The sequence below is a fragment of the Sceloporus occidentalis genome, unplaced genomic scaffold (genome assembly GCF_023333645.1).
Source record: "Sceloporus occidentalis isolate IW3139 unplaced genomic scaffold, rSceOcc1.0.p SCAF_4, whole genome shotgun sequence".
Lineage (NCBI taxonomy): Eukaryota > Metazoa > Chordata > Lepidosauria > Squamata > Phrynosomatidae > Sceloporus > Sceloporus occidentalis.
Genome location: NW_028316984.1, coordinates 35,679,951 through 35,701,663, shown reverse-complemented (window position 1 = coordinate 35,701,663; position 21,713 = coordinate 35,679,951).

Sequence of the window (21,713 nt, the reverse complement as noted above, 5' to 3'; positions counted from 1 at the left end):
TGAAAGGTAATGGACCACTGGTTGGAAAACACAGACTGAGAGAAAGTTGAGTGGTCGAACTAGGAAGATGAGGAAAACAGGGAAAGAAAAGTCAGGAATGGGAAAAGTCAAAACAAATGGTGATGGAAATGAGGGGAAAGCCATAGTCATATTCTGAAGGACTGAAAAGGCTTTGTTAGCAGTGAAGAAAAGACAATATGTCTGAGCATATAAGTAAATCTTGGATCATTGAGGTGATAGAAAGAAGCCAAAGATAGGATGAGTGAAAAAAAAGTGTTTGTTGATAACAATTTGAAATAACATATCAAATCTTTGGCTTTAGGTTTCTCAAACTCATATATTCCTCTTGCTTGCAATAATCTTTTCATTCATTTAGCTTGGGCTTTTGTCATTTTTCCTTTTTTAAATTGTATCTCAATACGTAGCAAAATTGTGGCAGATTAAAGTAGATCCCTTTAATCATACATCCTGATTGCTACTAGCATCATTTCTAAGGTAGCTTTTAGCTGACTAACAAATCTTCAGTTTCATTGGCTGTCTAATTTTGTCCTCTTTCATATTTCACAGTTATGATACATTCAGACATTTCCCTGTTTTGTTAAGCAGAAATCTGTGTGGTCTTTGATGTAAGGCATAATTTATTTGACAAGGAAATATGAGCTGGTGCCCTGAATCCACATTTAATTGATGGATTGAGAATTTTTAGCTTTTCAACATGATAGATTCTCATCCTGAATGTCGTGGAGGTAGCATTTTGTTAATCTATCCTCCTGCGGATTAAAATATATGTAGATATAATTTTGGAAACCATTTTTAAAGTTCTGCATTGGAGGTGGCTGACTGGATTTTCCTACATGCCTGAAATCTAATCATAAATGTGATTTATATTACTATCACTGAATAAGATTGTTTTTATACCCCCAGAAAACAGTGCATCACAATTCTGTCAAATCAATGGTACTGGGTACCTTTCAACATAGCAAATAAGCAATGAGGACCACAATTCTCAAAGCAATTATTCCAGAGCAATCCCACACTGAAATAAGTAATATTGCCATGGTGTAAATGGGTTTGAGAATTATAATAGAAGCATATCCAGATTACAAATATATCTGTGATTGATTTCATAGTTTTCCATTTTTCTTCCAGTTCTGATCAAAATGCAATTGTTGCCCAGGGTTTTAAAAACTGCTCGAATGCCTAAAATATTGGTTTTTTCACCTGGCTGTAGGCCTGAGCTCAAATCCCCCTTTTCAGGTTCCTTGTTTGAGTTGCTATCATCTGTCAGGTCTTTTAAAAAGCTTTGGAAACAGACACTGTTTTAATGAATACCACCTCCATAAATCTTTTCTATTCTTGTTGGAGTGAAAAGGGAAGATGTGCACAAAAGATCCGCAACTGAGACCCAAGCTTCCTATCCACAAACCTTGCCATCTAAAAAGACTATCTGGATTATCAGGGTTTTTGTTGTTGTTGTTATCCACCCTTGAGTCAATCTCAACCCATGGCAACCCTATAGATGAGACATCTCCAAGACTCCCTATGCTCCACTGCTCTGTTCAGGTCCTGCAAATTCATACCCATGACCTCCTTAATAGAGTCCATCCATCTAGCACATGGCCTTCCTCTCATTCTGCTTCCCTTCACCTTTCCTAGCATTATTGTTTTTTCCAGTGAGTTGTGCCTCCTCATGATGTGGCCAGAGAATGACAGCCTCAGTCTAGTCACTTGGCTTCCAGAGAAATTTCTGGTTTGCTTTGCTCTAGGATCCATTTGTCTGACTTCATGGCTGTTCATGGTAACCTCAGCACTCTTCTCCAGCACCACATCTCAAATGAATTTATTCTCTTCCTATCCGTTTTCTTAACTGTCCAGCTCTCGCACCCATACATGGTAATAGGAAATAAAATGGCTTGTATGATTCTAACTTTTGTACTCAGTTGCATATCTTTACATTTTAGGATATTTTCTAGTTCTCTCATAGCTTCCCTCCCCATTCTTAGTTTTCTTATGATTTCTTGACTGCAGTCCCCACTCTGATCAGTATGTGATCCCAGGTATGAAAATTCTTTTACTATTTCTATTTCCTCATTGTCTAGGTTGAATCTGTGTAAATTTTCTGTGGTTATTATTTTTTGTTTTCTTTATATTCAACAATAAGCCTGCCTTTGCACTTTCCTCCTCGATCTTTCTTAGTAGTTGTTCCAAGTCTGTGATGGTTTCAGCTAGTAGTATGGTGTCGTCAGAGTATCTTAGACCCAGAACAGACTGCTAGTTGGCGGTGGCCTGGGGCCAATTTTAGGGTTCTGGAACACACAGCATTCGCATGCTCCAGAACCCTAACACATCTGGGCAGCACCATCTTTACGTGGTGCTCTCCATATGTGGCACACGTGCATGACACAAGCATAGCACCACATCTGCACCTCCGGATCGAGGATGCATCACAGTGGCGCACTGATGATGTCATCCTTGTGTGCCAAAAAGAACCCAGTTTTTCTGGGTTCTTCTTGGTCCAGAGGGACGCCATGCAGTTTGGCTGCTGCGGCATCCCTCTGGAGGGAAACTGGGCACCTCCAGCCTGTCCCTTTGGGTGTTCTGCTGAGCTGCCTGGCGCATTTGTTGTTTGTTTCTGACGTCAAAATGATGTGCCCATAATGTTCACATAGCTGGGCCCTTCTCTCTGACTTCAGAGTGAGCAACTGACAACAGTGGTAGACACACAGGGCAGACTAAGAAATAAGTTCTTAAATTTATGTTAAAGGTGTTACACCCTGGTTCTGGTACTGAACATCTTGGATGTTGTCTGGACTGTTTGCCCCAGAACTGAGATTTGGGACATAGAATCATATAGTTGGAAGGTACCCCAAGGGCCATCCAGTCCAACCCCCTGCCATGCAGCACCCCTGACAGATGGCTACCCAGCCTCTGTTTAAAAACCTCCAAAGAAGGAGACTCCATCACTCTCCGAGGGAATGTGTTCCACTGTTGAATGTCATGTATCGTCAGAACAGAAAGCTCCCAGAACAGGGGGGTGGGGGGTGGGGGTGGGGATGGGATAGGCCTTTTGGCCCTTGCAGACAAGACCTATATCTATGTTCCAAAACACACAGCAGAAATAATCCAGTTTGAGACCCCTTTAACTGCCCTGGCTCAGTGCTAGGGAATCCTGGGAATTATAGTGTATTGTGGCACCACAGCTCCTTGGCAGAGAAGGCTAAATATCTCACAAAACTACAGTTCCCAGGATTCCCAAGCATGGAGCAACGGCAGTTAAAGCCATCTCAAACGGGATTATTTCTGCAGTGTTTTGGACCTATGAAAGCTTATTACAACTTCTTCTGCTCAGTTAATCTCAAGGCTGCTACAAGATCCCTTTACATACTGATATTTTAGATGAACACAGCTATGAATATAGTGCTCAGCAGATGATATATATTTGGATCAACCTCCCTTCTCTGAACAAGGCAATTTATTTAATATCTGTTGGGATGTTGATTTATCAGTTAAAATAATTTACAATACATAGCAAAGAATATGCCATATATAGTAATGTTGTTTCTATTGTTGTAATCCCATCTCAATCCGCAGGGATAGGCGGGAAATATAAATAAAATTATTATTATTATTTGAATAAACACTGCTGCATCACTATCCGGAAGATGATTATACCATTTTTGGACCTATTATTTAATTCCCTGAATACATTCTTTTGTGACACATCTCCTTTCTCTTAACCATGGATAAATCATTGTTCCTCTCAATGATGATCCTTTGGCTGATGTGTGGATAGCAAGATGTATAGTTATTATTGTAGGCACATGCAAGCATTGTAGAATTGGGAAGCCAAAATACACATGTTGTTTGTGTGTGCGTGTGCATGTGCATGTATATGTATTTGTACTTGCCCTAGCAAGTCGTATATTTCTATCCCCTTCTATGTGTGGAAAAGAACTATCTGAAGATAACATTATTATTATTATTATTATTATTATTATTATTATTATTATATTTATATTTATATTTATTTGTATCCTGCTCTTTTCCCAGAACTGGGACTAAGAGTGGCTTCACAATATTAAAAAAAACAAACCCCCAAAACACCAATACAATTAAAAACATAGAAAAAAGGTGCATTAAAAAGGAATTAAATTATTACAATGTTAAAATAGAAAGCTATTAAAATAATAAAATACATTTTAAAAAGATAAAACTGTATAAAACATTTTAAAATGAAACAACATTGCAAGCCAGTCCTTTACAAGCAATCCGTTTTAAAAGCCTGTCTGAACAGGTAGGTCTTAGCCTGCTGATGGAAGGCCAACAAGGAGAGAGCCATTCTGGTCTCCCTGGGAAGGGAGTTCCAGAGTCTAGGGGCAGCCACTGAGAAGGCCTTCTCTTGCTTCCCCATCAACCATGCTTGTGATGGTGGTGGGGCGGAGAGAAGGGCCTCTCCAGAGGAACTCATAGCCTGGGCCTGTTCATACAGGGAGATACAGTCCGCCAAATAGTGTGGACCTGAGCCATATAGGTCTTCATAGGTAATAACCAGCACTTTGAATTGTGCCTGGAAACAAACTGGCAACCAATTTTATCTGTGGAAATTTTTCACAAGATTTAGAAAATTGAAAAATCAGTACTCCAAATCAAATGGAGATCCTTCTTGGCTAGAGGATGATCTCCTCTTCAGAAATTACTCTCTCTGCCTCTGGCCCCACAGGTGCCCTGAACATCCCCAATTACCTAGCCTTCTGTTCCTGTGACACTATCTGCACAGATGTTCTGGCTGGCATGTCCACCACCATTGCCATGGATCACTTGTTTCTGAGGACAGAATGAAGGCTCCAGTGATGATCATATGGCTGAGTGCCTTGTTCTGACCTCAGAGTGGTGAACCACGGTGGCGGCAGATGCACCAGCTGGATCAGTGGGATGCCCATAAAGACAGTCTTTACAGCACAGGATTGGAGGACTCCGGCTCTTTCTGGAAGATCCAAAGAACAGGTAAATTTTAAAAACCATTTTAAGGGTGTTATGTCCTGGTTCTGGTATGAAATGTGCCAGACGTCATCCAGACTGCTTGCACCAGAACCAGTGTTTGAGATGTGCGCCATCTGAACAGGATGACAACAGAACGAGGTGAGGAAAGCTATGTAAGTGAAGGAGGAGGCTCCCCACTTTTGTAATGCCTGAATAGGGTCCTATCCTCATTTCCCCCAGGTCTTTTAAAAAAGAAATCCAGCAAAATGATTACTCTCACCCTGAGCATGTCTAGAAGTTTAGGAGAGAATATCGTCACCTGCATTGGGATGTTAGATGAGCATAATGGAAGAGGGCTTCTTCTTGTGTTCTTCCCAGAATGCAGACTGCTCCCCACTCAAAGTTATGATCAGTTTCTGCTCTTACTGCCTTTAGGAAGAATGTGAAGATACATCTGTTGAAACTGGTGTTTAAAAATATTAAGGTTTTTGTTTTGTTTGTTTGTTGGATTGATTTTAATGGGTTTGTGCTTTAATTTGATTTTTGATTATGACTTTTTTGTAATATTTTACTGCTTAACTGTTTTCTACTGATGTTGTCAGCTGCCATGAGGACTTTTTTTGAAAGTGGATAGGCAGGATCAAAATGTATTAAACAACAACAATAATATGTGAAATTAGGACAAATATCTAAATCAACAGGCCAGCCCTGCCATTAGGCAGAGAGAAGCAGCTGGCTTTGGCAGCCAATTGGTGGTTTCATCAAAGGGCAGCAAATTTTTAGTGTTTTAACCTATTATTGATAAGAAGAAGTACTTTAGGTGTTTTCTGTCTCAATTATCAATATAACTTGATTATCCTTAGGGTCTTTGCACCTTGACCTAAGAATTCACTGTTTCACATATTTCAGTATCTTGAACTTCACTGCTTTCTTGATCAGCCTGCAAACACCATCTCATCATTCCTAGGAGCTACCCAATGGTAAAGGCATCTTGTTGTCTAGAAAGCTCAGTTGAATTTGATCTAGTGGCTTACATGTGAAATGTTCCTTATCCCATAACTAATTCCCTGAGCCAGTCCATCCCCGTGGAGACTCCTATAGGTTCTTCTTTCCCAAGCTCACATTATCTCTAAGCAACCTTTGTAAGATACTGACAAGTGTGGATGTGTTGTCTTCCTCAGCTTTGCTGGCTTTGCTGCTATCTGACAAATAATGGAAGTTAGAGCCTCAAAAATCACCTGAAGATACAAGATTCTGCTGCAGTTGAACCATTTTATCCAATTCTCAGCTGTATCCAGAAAATTGCAAACCAGAAGTGCTGCAATTGAGAAATAGTTGAGCATGAACTTTTAAACACCTGCATTTTCTTATGTACTGAGATCTTTGTCTAAATAAATGCTGGTTATTCAGTGGCTTACAATGCAACCTAAAAGTCCAACTTCACTACTCCCAGGCAAGCAGGTATAATATTGCAAACATGGTATGCTGTGTTAGTGTTCCTAAATTAGTATCTCCCAAGATGGAATTCTTCTGCCTTCCACTCCCCCCATCAAGAGGAAGGAGAGGTCCTGACTGGTGGTTATTCAATGAGAATAATCTTGCTATTTTCAAGATTATTAGGAGTCCTGGTGATGTAGAGGTTAAATGAAAATACTGTAGCCACAACATTGTGAGTTCAATCCTGAGGGCTCCAGGGTGGGCTCAGCCTTCCATCTTTTTGCAGTTTGGTAAAATGAGTACCCAGTGTGTTGGGAGCAATTGGCTTACATATTGTAACCCACTTAGAGACTGCTTAGTATGAAGTGGTACAGGAATGTAAATGCTATTGCTATTGCTCCATACACCAACTCCTCATACACCCAGTGGGCACCTTTACTCCACAAATTCATTTAATTATGAGCATTGTCTAGAAGCCCCCAGTTGTTTAAGTAGTAGGTTTAGGCACAACTACATACAAGGCAGCAGAAAACACTATTGTTTATATGAACTTTCAAGTAGTTTAGCAAGGGTTTCCTAGGTTAAGAAAAAAGGGTTTTCTCAGTAAGGTTTGATCAAATGAAGTTTCCATTGCCTTCATTTGAGGCTGAGACAGTGTGACTTGCCCAAGTTCACCCAGTGAATTTTCATAACCAAGTGGAGATTTGAACCCTAGTTTCCCAGAGTCCAAGTCCAACACTCAAACCACTATACTACACTGGCCCACGAAACACCTCCAGCTCAATCTTCAAACCTGTTATTATGAGGGGAAATGAAATTGAAGACAAAAGTTCTGAAAGTTAGTTTAAAAGTAATTGGCTACATTTACAATTCCAAGAGCGCCGTTCAAAGGGTTATTATCCTTTTAATCTTTTTAAAAAGTAACTATTATTCCTCAGAAGCAATTGAAATAGTTGCTTTTTATTTGCTTTAAAAAGCAAAGGCACATCTGTCTGCCATAACCTGTGGTACCACACACACTTTGCTCCTTGCTATGCTTTCAGCATCCCCAACAGAACCTGAGGCATCAATATGAGATGCAGCACAGGACACCATTTAAACCCAGTGATATTTCTCCACCACCATTTAGTGAGGACACATTTCTAGAAGGTGAAGCTAAGCCATGTAGTGAGGCCACATCTCTTATCTACATATAATAAAATAGTTTACTTAATTAAAATGATTTCTTTTATAACTATTATTTTTAGCTGTACTGTGTTTTAAACTTAGCTGATAGACACTTTAGGGGAAAGGTGGGATATATTTAAAAAACGAATTATACAAATAACTAAGATATATTACTGTTATACAACAAAACTTAACTATCATGGCTTAATAATAGGGAATCCCAGGATTTGTAGTTTGTAGTGGTACCAGAGTTCTGTCACAGAGAAGGCTAAATGTCTCACAAAACTATAATTCCCAGAATTCCATAGTGCCAAACAATGACTATTAAAGTGGTGTCAAATTGCATGAATTTTGCAGTGCAGAGGTAACTGGCAGGGGGTTGGACTGGATGGCACTTGCAGTCTCTTCAATAATAATAATAATAATAATAATAATAATAAACTTTCTATTTCTATACAACTTTTCCTTGAGATCAAAGCGGTTCACATACGATAGAATTATATGACACATGTCATATTACAGTATAAAAACAGTTACAACAATCTGATAAAAAGTGTTTAAAAACAGCATAATAATAATAATAATAATAATAATAATAATAATATTTATTTGTATACCGCCCTCTGGCAAACCAATCCGGGCGGTTAACAACAGTAAAATATAAAATATGACAATTAAAAACCCTTTATCCCTCCCCCCCTTAAGACAGTATTAAATAGTATAACATATTAAAAACACAATATCAAGCATAAATAACAGCAATTAAAACTAAAACCCTGATATCCCTCTGTTGATCCACAACAATCACTAAGATGGGGCCACGGGAGGAATGAGGGAATCAGGGAACCTGGGAACCTGGGCCGGGATGGTTAATCTGGAAAGGCCTGCCGGAAGAGATCCGTCTTGACCGCTTTTTTAAAGCTGTCTAATGATGTTATCTGACGGATCTCATCTGGCAGGTCATTCCAGAGTTTGGGGGCGACAGCAGAGAATGCCCTCTGGGAGGTCGCTGCAAGCCTAGATTTTAGAGGCTGCAGTAAGTTCCTCCCAGAGGACCGGAGAGTGCGGGGAGGATTGTACAGGAGGAGGCGGTCCCTAAGATAGCTTGGACCCAAGCCATTTAGGGCTTTAAAGGTGATAACCAACACCTTGTACTGGGCCCGGAAGCTGATAGGCAGCCAGTGGAGGGACCTCAAAACCGGAGTAATGTGGTCCCTCCTAGATGTACCTGACACAAGCCTGGCTGCCATGTTTTGAACCAGCTGTAATTTCCGAGTCAAGCACAGGGGTAGCCCCATGTAGAGTGCATTACAGAAGTCAAGGCGTGAGGTTACCAGCGCGTGCACAACCGTCTCGAGATCCCTTACTTCCAGAAAAGGGCGCAGCTGGCGTATCAGCCGAAGCTGATAACAGGCACTCCTGACCGTCGCATTTACCTGATTTGTCATCAGGAGCGACGAGTCAAGGAGCACCCCCAGACTGCGAACACAGTCGCTGGAGGAGAGTGTGACCCCATCCAGGACTGGAGGTTGCAACCCAATTCTTGGTTTCGGGGCCGCTACCATGAGCACCTCCGTCTTGTCTGGATTCAGTTTCAATCTGTTTTTCCTCATCCAGCCCATTACTGCCTGAAGACATTCATTGAGAGAAGAGATGCCATCGGAATTCGAGGCCGACGAACAAGATACAGAGAAATAGATTTGGGTGTCATCAGCGTACTGATAACACCCAGCACCATAACTCCGTATTATCTCACCCAGCGGCTTCATATAGATGTTAAATAACATCGGGGATGAAATAGCCCCCTGAGGAACCCCACAAGTGAGGTACCTCTTACTGGAGCTACAGTCCCCGAGTAGCACCCTCTGAGACCTGCCCGAGAGGAAGGACCGGAACCACTGCAAAGCAGTGCCCCCGATACCTAACCCCTTCAGGCGGTTCAAGAGGATGCCGTGATCTATAGTATCAAAAGCTGCTGAGAGGTCTAAGAGCACCAACAGGGTCACACTCCCCCTGTCAATGCTCAGACGCAGATCGTCGGTCAAGGCAACCATGGCAGTCTCAACCCCAAAGCCTGTCCTAAAGCCAGTTTGAAATGGGTCTAGATAATCCGCTTCATCCAAGACAGCTTGGAGCTGAAGGGCAACCGCCCTCTCGATCACCTTGCTCAAAAATGGCAGCAATGACACCGGCCTATAATTCTTCATATCCAGGGGGTCCAGGGAAGGTTTTTTCAGGAGCGGCCTAACCACCGCTTCCTTTAAACAAGATGGAACATGTCCTTCCCTGAAGGATGCACCGATGATATCTGTGAGGAATCTCATCAATGCATCCCCCCCCCGGACGGCCAGCCATGATGGGCAAGGGTCAAGAGGGCAAGTTGTCTTCCTCATCTTACCAAGCAGCTTGTCCACGTCATCAGTACTCACAGATTGGAGCTGATCCAGTATGACTACATCGGCGGAGTCACTGGACGCCTCGCCTGTCGACTCTGTTTCAACGGTGGCATCTAAGTCGGCTCTTATCTGAGAGATTTTGTCTGCAAAGAAGTTGTTAAACGCGTCACAGCAGGCCGTCGTCGGGTTAAGTAAGGGATTTGGCGCAGGGGTCACCTGCGTCATTTCCCTCACCACCTTAAACAGCTCTGCTGGACGGGACCCTGCAGACGCAATATGTGCAGAGGAGAAGGCTCTCTTCGCTGCACGTATTGCCTCCCGATAGGAACGAAGAAAGTTCCTATGACGAGTTCTGTTGGATAAGAGTCGAGTCTTCCGCCACCTGCGCTCTAGCCGTCGTCCAAACCACTTCATCTTCCTCAGCTCTGGTGTGAACCAGGGCCTCCGATTTGGGGCGGGATGGCAAGGGCGCTTGGGAGCGATCGTGTCGATAGCCCTGGTAAGATCGGTGTTCCAGGTATTGACCAGAGCATCGACCGGATCACGGGCATTCCCAACCATTAAACCCTCTAAGGCTGTCTGGAATCCAATGGGCTCCATCAGCCTTTGAGGGTGGACCATTCTAATGGGTCCGCCACCCCCGGTGGGGCAGATATTGGCTCTAAGTTTCGTCTTGACCAGGAAATGATCCGTCCATGACAATGCAGAGGTACTTACCACCTCCGCCCACGGATATTCCTGTTCCGTACTGAAGACCGCATCGAGTGTATGACCTGCACAATGTGTGGGCCCTTTGACCAATTGGGATAGGCCCATGTTTGTCATGGTCTCCATGAACTCCCGAGCCGCACCTGTTAAACTGGTCTCAAGCGGAATGTTAAAGTCCCCCAAAACTATGAGTCTGGGGATCTCCAACAGCAGCTCAGAGACCAGCTGTGTCAGCTCGGTCAGGGAGTCTGCCAGACAACGGGGTGGCCGATAGACTAGCAAAATCCCCAAACTATCCCTGGTCTTCAGGCTAAGGTACATACACTCGAAATGGACTGTGTTCCGGACAGGTATCCTGGCCAAGGTCAGATGGTTCTTATAGACTAGAGCCACTCCGCCCCCCCGCCCACTTCCCCTCACCTGCTCACTGACAGAGTACCCAGCTGGGAGGGCCTGCGCCCATATAGCAGTGCTATCCTCTCCCAGCCAGGTCGGCATCTTCATCCAGGAGGAGGTCCTGGATGATATGGGTCTTGTTTTTTACCGACCTGGCATTGCAAAGGAGCAGAGTGAGGTTCTGTGGAATGGTTGGTCTGCTCTCCAAGCCATCCTGAGAAACAGAGGGAACTGAAGACGGGATAGCTTTCAGACAGCGATCCCGTCTTCTTTTGTAACATCTGTTCCCTCTATCCCAACCATACCTCCCATTCCCCAGCACAACTCCAATGGCCGCCCCTGCCACATTCCCGGCCTCAGGTGAGATAGTGAGAGGTCAAACCCCACTGAATTAGGAGGGTAGTGGTGTTCCCTGGGCCCTCAAGGGAACCCACTGCGTCCACAACTCTCCCTCCACCACAACCGCCGAGCTCTGCTTGAGGAGTCCCAATGGTGTGGGGAAGCTTGCTGCTGCTGCTGCTGCTGCTGCTGCTGCTGCTGCTGCTGCTGCTGGCTTCTGGCTTCTGGCTTCAGGGCTGGAGTGGTGTTCCTGAAGGAGTGTTTGGGGAGGGTATAAATATCTCACCCAAAGCCACGCCCCCTTTCCTCAGCTGCTGTTGCCTCTGCCTTTGCCTTGCCTCTGCTTAAGTCCCAATGGTGTGGGGAAGCTTGCTGCTGCTGCTGCTGGCTCTGGCTTCAGGCTTCTGGCTTCAGGGCTGGAGTGGTGTTATTAAAACAGCCAGGACTATAAAATTTAAAAAACATCTTAATCTAAATGGGGAATACTTTCTCTAGAGAAAATCAGAGAGATTCTCTAGAGAGAATTGCCGGAAGAGGTAGGTTTTCACTGCCTTCGTAAAGGCTTCCAGTGTACCGCTAAGACGAATCTCTTCCGGGAGTGTGTTCCAAAGAGTTGGAGCTATCGCTGTATAAGCTCTTTGGTGAGTTGCTACCAATCTCACCTTGGGGTGTTCGAGTAACAATTTCCCCGTTGTTCTGAGAGTGCGGGGTGGATTGTGTAGGGAGAGGCGTTCCCTCAAGTAACTCGGGCTCAAGCCATGTAGGGCTTTAAAGGTGATAACCAACACTTTGTATTGGGCCTGGAAGCAGATTGGCAGCCAGTGCAGAGATTTTAACACGGGTGTTATATGGTCCGACCTAGAGGTTCCCGTGACCAATCTGGCTGCAGCATTTTGGACCAATTGAAGCTTCCGAACCTGGTACAAAGGTAGACCCATGTAGAGTGCATTACAGAAATCCAAATGAGAGGTTACCAGTGCATGTACTACTGTTTCAAGGTCCTTTTGATCCAGACCGGGGCGCAGTTGGCGTATCAGCCGAAGCTGGTACCAAGCACTCCTGGCCATTGCATCCACTTGAGATCATAACTGTAGAGATGGGTCCAGGAGTACTCCCAAACTGCGAACTTTGTCCTTTAGGGGAAGTGTAACCCCATCCAGGACTGGATGACAAATTTCCCTGTCTGGATTTGGAGCACCTATCACAAGTACCTCTGTTTTCTCTGGATTCAGCTTGAGTTTGTTTTTCCTCATCCAGCCCATTACTGGTGCCATCCTTAGTCACTGTAACAGTCGGAGACATGGAGAGATAGATCTGGGTGTCATCAGTGTACTGATAACACCGTGCTCCATGGTTCCGGATGATCTGTCCCAGCGGATTCATGTAAATGTTAAATAGCATGGGGGACAGAATGGCGCCCTGAGGGACGCCAGATGTAAGCTCTCTTTTACAAGAGCAGCTGTCCCCCAGCCTCACCATCTGGAATCTTCCTGAGAGGTAGGACCGGAACCACTGGAACACAGTGCCCCCGATACCCAACTCTCTCAGGCGTTCCAGAAGGATACCGTGGTCAATGGTATCGAAGGCTGCTGAGATGTCCAAGAGCACCAACAGGGTCACACTTCCCCTCTCGATGCCCAGACGGAGGTCATCGACTAAGGCAACCATGGCAGTCTCAACTCTGTAACCCGCCCTGAAGCCAGTTTGAAATGGGTCAAGATAATCGGTTTCATCCAAGACAGCTTGGAGCTGAAAGGCGACTGCCCTCTCGATCACTCTATGGCGGGATACAGACGGGCAGGGGAAGACGTCTTGGAGGTGTATTCTGCTGAATACGGAGCCTCCAGACCTCCCGCCCTGGGGGCGTGGCTCAGGTGATGGGGCTTCCATATGGGGGGCAGTGAAGATGCCTCACCTGGGGCCGTTTCAGACCCGGAGTTTCCAAACCGCCGCCTTGGAGGACGCTGCAAAGAGAGAGGCAGCTTCCTCACGGGTGGCCAAAAACGGGGCTTTTTTTTTCTTTTGCCGGCTGGCAGATGCGCAGCTGCGCAGCTGCGGCGCTAAGCAGCGGCGGCAGAAAGCCTATGGGCACATTTAAAGTGCCCAAGCCCCTTTAAAACTTTTCCCCCCGCTCTGCCCAAGAACAATGGTGGTCTCCTGCCAGCTGGTGATCAGCTGGTGTTGGCATCCTTGTCCGCTTGCACTTTGCCAGTGTCACCAGCATCATAGATGCCTCCTCTCCTTTGGTCCCCGCGCTCCTGCTGAATCTGCAATGCACAGCCACAGCTGTCGCCGCTGCCACCGCTGTCCCCCTGCCATCCCCCATCACCTCCCTTGTATATATGTAAATATTTACAGTTTTAGGGGTTTTTTATTGTTAGGTGAAAATGGCACAGGAATGTGTGTAGGGATTCACTTTAAAGTCCAAACTTTCCCCGATTCTAGCAGCGCATGCGTACATGTTGCTCTAGGGTTAGGGTTAGGGTTAGGGTTAGGGTTAGGGTTATGAGTCTTAAAATGCGCTGCAGTTGTGCTGCAGCTTCCACACCTGCATGGCAGCTGACGCTGCAATTAAAGCCTGACTGCAAACTGCGCATGTTCCAGGACCCCGACTCATTATGCGACGCAGCAGACACGGAGCTTTTAAATGGGCAACTTAAATTAGCGGCATAGCAATTTTGGAGTACCGGTGCAGCAGCTTACAGACGGAGCTGCGCAGCTGCGCATCAAACGGAAAAGAAGCGGAGAAAAGCAGCACCTTTTTAATGCCGCTTCTTCCCGCTTGGGGCGTGCGGGGGGCGTGTTCATGGCGGCATTCAGGTAAGGGCCGTCTGAAGGCTCTACCTTCATGACGTCATGAATACACCCCTTTTTGCCCGTCTGTATCCCGCCTATGATTCTATGCTTCTAACTATTATTCCTCATTAAGAGCCTCTTCAGATAAGAAAAGGGTATCTGAAAGTTCCAGGCTTTGTTCCTGTACAAACTGATTTTATTTTGGAGATCTGCATGATGTTTTCCCTATCCTGAAGTATTCCCAGGGAACTGCTGTTCTTCCCAAGGACTTTTTGGTTTTTACTCCTCAGTTCAGTTTAAACCAGGGTTTCTCAGCCTGGTATACCTGTACCCCACAGGAGTATGAGATGGTATTTCAGGGGAGATGACAAATAGAGGTTTAGGGTATCATCATTCAGCCAGCTCCCAGTATGCCTCGAGAAGTGGTAGTAAGTAGTTGTGTTGCACAGATAATCAAAAGGAGAGAATTTTACAATTTACAAATTTACATTGTTTCTGAATAATTTAGAATCTAATTGCTCAGTTTAGATTGGCATTTTGGATACTGAGTTAAAAGTTTATTTCTTAAAGTTCAGTTCGTTCACCTGCAGTATTGAATGGGGTTCAATTTGCAGTTTAATTTAAACATTAGAAATTAGACTCTTCAGCCGGAAACACACTGCAGAAATAATCCAGTTTGAGAGGGCTTTAAGTGCCCTGGCTCAATGCTAGGGAATTCTGGGAACTGTAGTTTTGTGATACATTTAGCCCTTCTCTGTCAGAGAGCTCTGGTGCCACAATACACTACAATTCCCAGGATTCCCTAGCACTCAGCCAGGGCAGTTAAAGTGGTCTCAGACTGGATTCTTTGTGCAGTATGTTTGGACCCTCATCTTGAAATGTGATATTAGTTTTGTAGGGTGTGTGAACATTAACTGAATATTTCCTAGGGATGTGAGGCAGAAAAATGGTTGAGACCTCTGGTTTAAATTAACACTGTATTTTCTTTAATAAAATGTATCTCTACTTGGCAGTCTCTATTATTCCAAAACTAGCTAAAATGGCCGCAGCTAAGAAACACAGTAATTGTTTCCAGGAACAGGAGTTTATCACATGAGGGATGGGATGTCATAGCCCTGTCCCTGTCCCATCCCCCCATGATCGCGGGAAGGACTTTCACACATAATCCATACTTGACCCGGCCTGGAAGCACCAGTGAAAGTGATTGTGCAAATCACTTTCACATGCAAAGCATGCTGAACCTGTCATTCAGCCACCCGGGAAGTGCTAATAAAAGTGATTGTGTGAATCACTTTCACATGAGAGCGGGCTGAAACGCGCTTTCAGCCATCAGTAAAGTGTCATTCTGTTGTCATTTTGTATTAATGGAAGAATCCATTAATACTATGATGGCTGAATGACAGGAAGAGCTTTCATGTGAACGTGATTTGCACATTCACTTTCATTTGGGGGTCATGGATGGGATAAGGATGGGAGAGTGATTCCATCCCTATCCCTACCCGTGTGATAAACTACACAGATTGAACAGAGATTGGGAAAGTGAGGGAAAGAGGAATGCTAGCAGTAAAAGGAAATCATTCTAATAAGTAATATTAGTAAAACACTTTAAAACATTGAATATAATTCCAAAATAATAATTAAACAAGGGCTCAATGAAATTGGTGAAAATCTATTTCTGAAATGATGCCTGAGTTTCACTGTGAGTCAAGGCCAGTGAGAATGGGAGGAAGAAAAACATAAGGGAGTGGGGAGAAGAGAGGGAAACCCAGGATTTTCAAGAAAAAATTTGGATGCAAAACCATGAATATGTTAATTTAAAACCAAAAGAAATGGAAAGTCTTGATGATTTCAGGGCCTTTCCCTATTCTGCATGAGCCCTTAGTGACAATATAACAGTTTGATGTAGCTATACCTTTGCCATGGCTCATGAAACTAATTATAAATATCTAGTTATTTGTAAGGAATTACTTCACAGCTTTGCTGGGGTTGTTTAAGCAACATTATATTTTTGTATTTATAGGATCTGTGACTAGATCTTATAAAATATATACAAGTCAAATGTGAGCCAGTGTGCTGCGGTAGAGTGTTGGACTAAGGACTCTGGAGACCACTGGGTGACCTTGGGACAAGTCCTACTCTCTCAGCCTCAGAGGACGGCAAAGGCAAACTCCCTCTGAAGAAACGTGCCAAGAAAACCTATGATAGGTTTGTCATAAGTCAAAAATGAATTGGAGGCACACAACAACCATCCAAAGCAGTGTTAGCACAGAGAACCCTCACTTTGACTATTGAGAAAGAGAAAGCAGTCCTCACATATATGTATATGGAAAACTCCAGAATTTTATACTGTGTCCCTAGAAATTATTGTTATGCACTGTTTAGGACTGTAAAAATATAAGGTGGATGATGTTGATGATGATATAAATATAGGGAGATCTCATTCTGAACAAAATCCATTTTCATTACGCAACTGCTGGCAAAATTGTGAGCAACAGAATTCTTAGTGGTTTATCCTATTTATCCTATTGTAACAGAGCCTCTCTCCTTCTTATCTTTATTCACAGCTGTAAAGAATAATAATAATAATAAAAAGAAAGATAGCTGCTGTCTGACAAGGCCTTCTTTAAAGGTTTCATTTTAGGGCTGGTGTTTAGGCCATGATGAATTGCTGAATGGTTGATTTCCTGATACTCTCTCTCACTAACCTTTCCTGACAGCTTCTGGATTGCTCTACCTGGTAATTTGCACAATAGTAATGGCTACAGCAAGATGTCTAACTATTTCTTTTACTTTTAACAAGGATTCTGAACACCCTCTGTAGGTGACAAAATGCAATTACAGACACAAAGTGTTCCCTTGGGTGGGCAGCGGTTCACAGATGCCAGCAGTCTTGTGGCAGTGCAACTGTTAAAAAAAATGCACACAGCCGAAACCTGACATGAAAACAAAGTGTTGAATCTTTCTAAATATTCTGTCCAAATAAAAAATTTAATTAAAAGTTATGAAGGGATTTCATTGATTAACAATCTTAGTAATTACATACTGTAGTTGGCTAATTTTTTTCTTGTTGGATTTGTTCTTCCTTGGAGATCTCTAATTGTTGTACGGCTTTACATTTATTGATAACTCTGTTTGATGAATACAGATGCCACCTTTTATGGTCTTCGTTGACAGAGTAATCATATTGTGAGAAACACCAGGCTTATGTGGTAACAGCTGTTGCAGTTCTCTATGCTGACATCCACTGGGAGAGCGAGTTTGCTGCCATCCTGGGCACACAATAAACGGAAGGTGCAATAAAGCATGAGCTAACATTTTGAAAATCCTTACAACTCGAGGAACTTTATTGCAGATTACCAGCACTTTGATCTCCGTCCAGTACTTAAGTCTTAATTATCAGACTAATTGCACAGACTATGTTCATTTTCAGTGGTAATCCTTTTGTGATTAGCTTCTCTGTTCAATAACCGACTTATCCCTTAATTAAAAGGACTATTAACCTTAAAGCTGCTCCTCCACTTAGGGATTAAACCTATGCAGAATTAATATTTAATGTCATTGTTAAAGGACCTTGGTGTAAAGATACAGAAAGAAAATTATACACATACACACACACATATGCACAGAGTGAAATATTTGGTGCAATCATTTGCCTGATGGATGAAGACTATAGCTATATGGGGGGAATGGCAGTTTTTAGCCTGTAGGGAAAATTGGTGCTGGGCTGGGACTTTAGGGGTCTACTCCAGTAATGGAATATTCCTTGTAATAATTTTGCACACAGACACAGAACAATACCACACTACACTGTTATAATGCTATTATTCCACTTTAACTGCTAGGCTGTTTCCTGGGGGATTTGGGGATTTGTAGTTTAGTGAGGCCCAAGAGCTCTCTAGCTGAGAATTCTAAATATCCCTCCTTTAACTGCAAATCCCAGGATTCCACAGAAGGCAACCAATACCATTTAAAGTGGAATTTAGTGAGGCCCAAGAGCTCTCTAGCACTGCAGAATTAATCCAGGTTGACACTGTTTTAATTGCCATGGCTCAATGCTATGGGATTCTGGGAACTGTAGTTTTGTGAGCCCTTACACCTTCCCTGTCAGCAAGCTCTGGTGCCACAGCAAACCAAAATCCCCAGAATTCCACAGCATTGAGCCATGGCAGTTAAAGTGGTGTCAATCTGGATTATTTCTGTAGTGTGATAACTCACACAACTCATTCATATACAGACACTCACCCACCCTTGCTCCATCTTTCAGCTGATTTGTGAAGATTAATGGGTGAGGGGAGACATTTCCCCTGCCCAGCCTTGAAAGTGGGCCTTTTCTCCAGAACAGAAGCCCCTTTCTCTACCCAGCACGAGAGAGTTTCTCTTAGCATCGAGACAGAGGAAAGAGGTTATTTCTATAGGCTGCAGAATATTAGAGACAAGTCCTTGAGCCTTAGCATGTGAGGCACCCCACCTTTGGTTAAAAATGGGTGCTTCTCCTTAGAGGCCTTCCTCTGTGCAAACCAGACAGGTCCATTCATTAGGCACCTGAGGCAGGGCTGGATTAAGACCTTTAGAGGCTCTAAACATTTAAAAGATTTTGATGCCCCCCATATACAGCATATCCAAATCAAAATATAAACAATAATAAACCGTGAAATATTTTTTTTTGTTTTTGAAATGAACCAAAACCTACAGTAAGATGGAAAATAATGAAACCCACTGGGTAACCATGAGCAAGTCACACTCTCTCAGCCTCAGAGGAAGGCAATGGCAAACCTCTGAACAAATCTTGCCAATAAAACCCCATGATAGGGTCACATTAGAGTTGCCATAAGTTGGAAATGACTTGAAGGCACACAACATACATACATACACACACAAACCCTTTATTTATATATTAAAAGTTTTCTCCTACTTTTTTTATTTGTAAAGATCAAGCCTTGTGTGTGTGTGCACGCGCGCATGCGTGTAGAACCTGGTTCAGCTTCACCATATGGTCTGTGGAAAATCTAGCAATGGAAAATTGCTGTAGTGCCCCCCTTCCCTTGATGCCCTAAACATGTGCTTATTTTGCTTAATAGTTAATCCAGCCCTGACCTGCAGCTTCTGTTTCAGGTGGCAGCAACTGGCGGCTCCCATGTCAGTGCAGCTATGAATCCACACTGACTTTTAATCCAAACTTTTAAAGGGAGATATCCAAGCTGCTGAAATCTACCCTTGTCCCCAAAGTAGTCTCAACTCCTTGTGTTGCTCTGTGGACTAAAGGCCAGAGTAGCTTCATCAATCCACTGACATGGGGGCCACCAACTGCCACTAGGTGGCAAAGTATCAGATTTTATCACTTGTGCCACTCCCAGATGCCCCCGATGTCACGACCTTGCTTTCCTCAACCCCTTCTCTCCAATGCCTCATCAAATTATGCATTTGTGACTGGTTTATATTCGTATATACACATATTTTATTTAGTCAATGGCCAGCAAAATTTAAAAAGTAAAACAATGTACAATTGACAAGTGCAATAGTAAAGTACAGTGGGCCCTTAATATCTGCTGGGGTTTGGTTCCAGGATCCCCTGTGGATATCAAAATCCATGAATGCTCAAATACCATTAAATACAATGGTATAGTAAAATGGTTTCCCTTATATAAAATGGCAAAATCAAGGTTTGCTTCTTGGAATTTATATAGTTTTTGGACATTTTCAAGCTGAGGATGGTTGACTGTACAAAGTAACACATAATAATGAAATATTCACTCAGTTATGGTTTTGTTACTACTTTGTTACCATAAAGGGTAAGCCTAGTACAGTGATGGTGAAACTTTTTGGGGCCGAGTGCTCAAACTAAAAGGTCTTCCGGCCCTGGGTGTTACCCGGTGCAGGGGGTGGGACTTATACCCTCTGAGGGCAGGACTTCTGGGGTGGAACTTCTCCTCCTGCTCCCCCCCCCCCCGGCCTTCAGCTGCCTCTCCAGAGCAGGGGAGAGCAAACGGGGAAGAATCGGAACAGGCATGCACCTCTTCCTCCTACTTGCCCTGTGCCGTTCCCAGCCTCCAGCTACCTCTGGAGAGGCAGCACTTCCTCTCCCTCTCCTTCATGCTGTTCCTGCCCTCCAGCTGCCTCTGGAGAGGCAACTGGAAGCCGGGAAAGGTCAGGAAGGAGGAGGAACAGGTGCATGCCTCTTCCTCCTCCTCTCCTCGCTGTGTGCCAGGGGAAATGGTGTCACGTGCCATCTCTGGCACACATGCCATAGGTTCACCATCATGGGCCTATTTATTTATTTATTGTATTTATACCCTGCTCTTCAGCCCTAAAGGCTCTCAGAGTGGCTTACAGATAGTTATTCAGACAGTTCCCTGCCCTCAGGCTTACAATCTAAAAAGATATGACCTAGTGCATTAAAAATATGATACTGACATATAATATATTATAGAATATTATAAGATAAAATAATATATTTCCCCTAACAATTCTCCAGTTAAGATACTTCAGATTTAAAAAAATCTTAATCTCCCTCCTCCTCTCTTATTCCTCTTTTTCTCTTCCTTGCTTTTAGATGTTTATGTGCGTTGCTTTTCAAATATTCAAAATGTTGAATATTTGAAATTTGGTCTGAATTGGTCTTATTTTCATTACAAAATTTAGCAACTCTACATGTAAATCCTGAAGTAGATAATGGTTTATATTCATGATCCCTACATATTCCCCAGTTTAGTGAACATGTGGGGACTGTGAAAATTTCTCAGTCCTGACTTCCTGGGCAGCAGCCACTGCAGTTGATGGTAGTATGTTAATCCCTGTCAGTCAGGAAACGAGGGATGTTTCACCCTCCTCCCCATGTGAGCGATCTCTTGTGCAAGGGGGAACTGCGATAGAGACCTATGGCTTTTCCTGTTGTGGCAGAGATCACTTATGAGATGACACGAGATGTCAGTCAGCTGCTTCTCGATTGACAGGGGAACAAACCCCCATTGGTCATAGTGACTGCAGCCTAGTAAATAAGAATGTGGTGATGGTCAAACAATGGTTCCTTGTCATCATGGAGAGAAGTGACCAGTGGGATCCCACAGCGTTCTGTCCTGGGCCCAGTGCTATTCAACATCTTTATCAATGACTTGGATGGCAGAATTGGGGGCATACTTATCAAATTTGCAGATGACACCAAATTAGGAGGAGTAGTTAACACCCCAGAGGACAGGATCAAAATTCAAAATGACCTGAATAGACTAGAAAGCTGGGCCAAAGCTAACAAAATGAAATTCAACACGGAGAAATGTAAGGTATTGCACTTAGGGAGGAAAAATGAAATGCATAGATATAGGATTATGGGAGACACCTGGCTGATTGAAACAACGTGTGAAAGGGATCTGGGAGCCCAAGTAGACCACAAGTTGAACCTGAGTCAACAGTGCAATGTGGTAGCTAAAAAGGCCAATGTGATTTTAGGTTGCATCAATAAAAGTATAGTTTGTAGATCAAGGGAAGTAATAGTGTCACTGT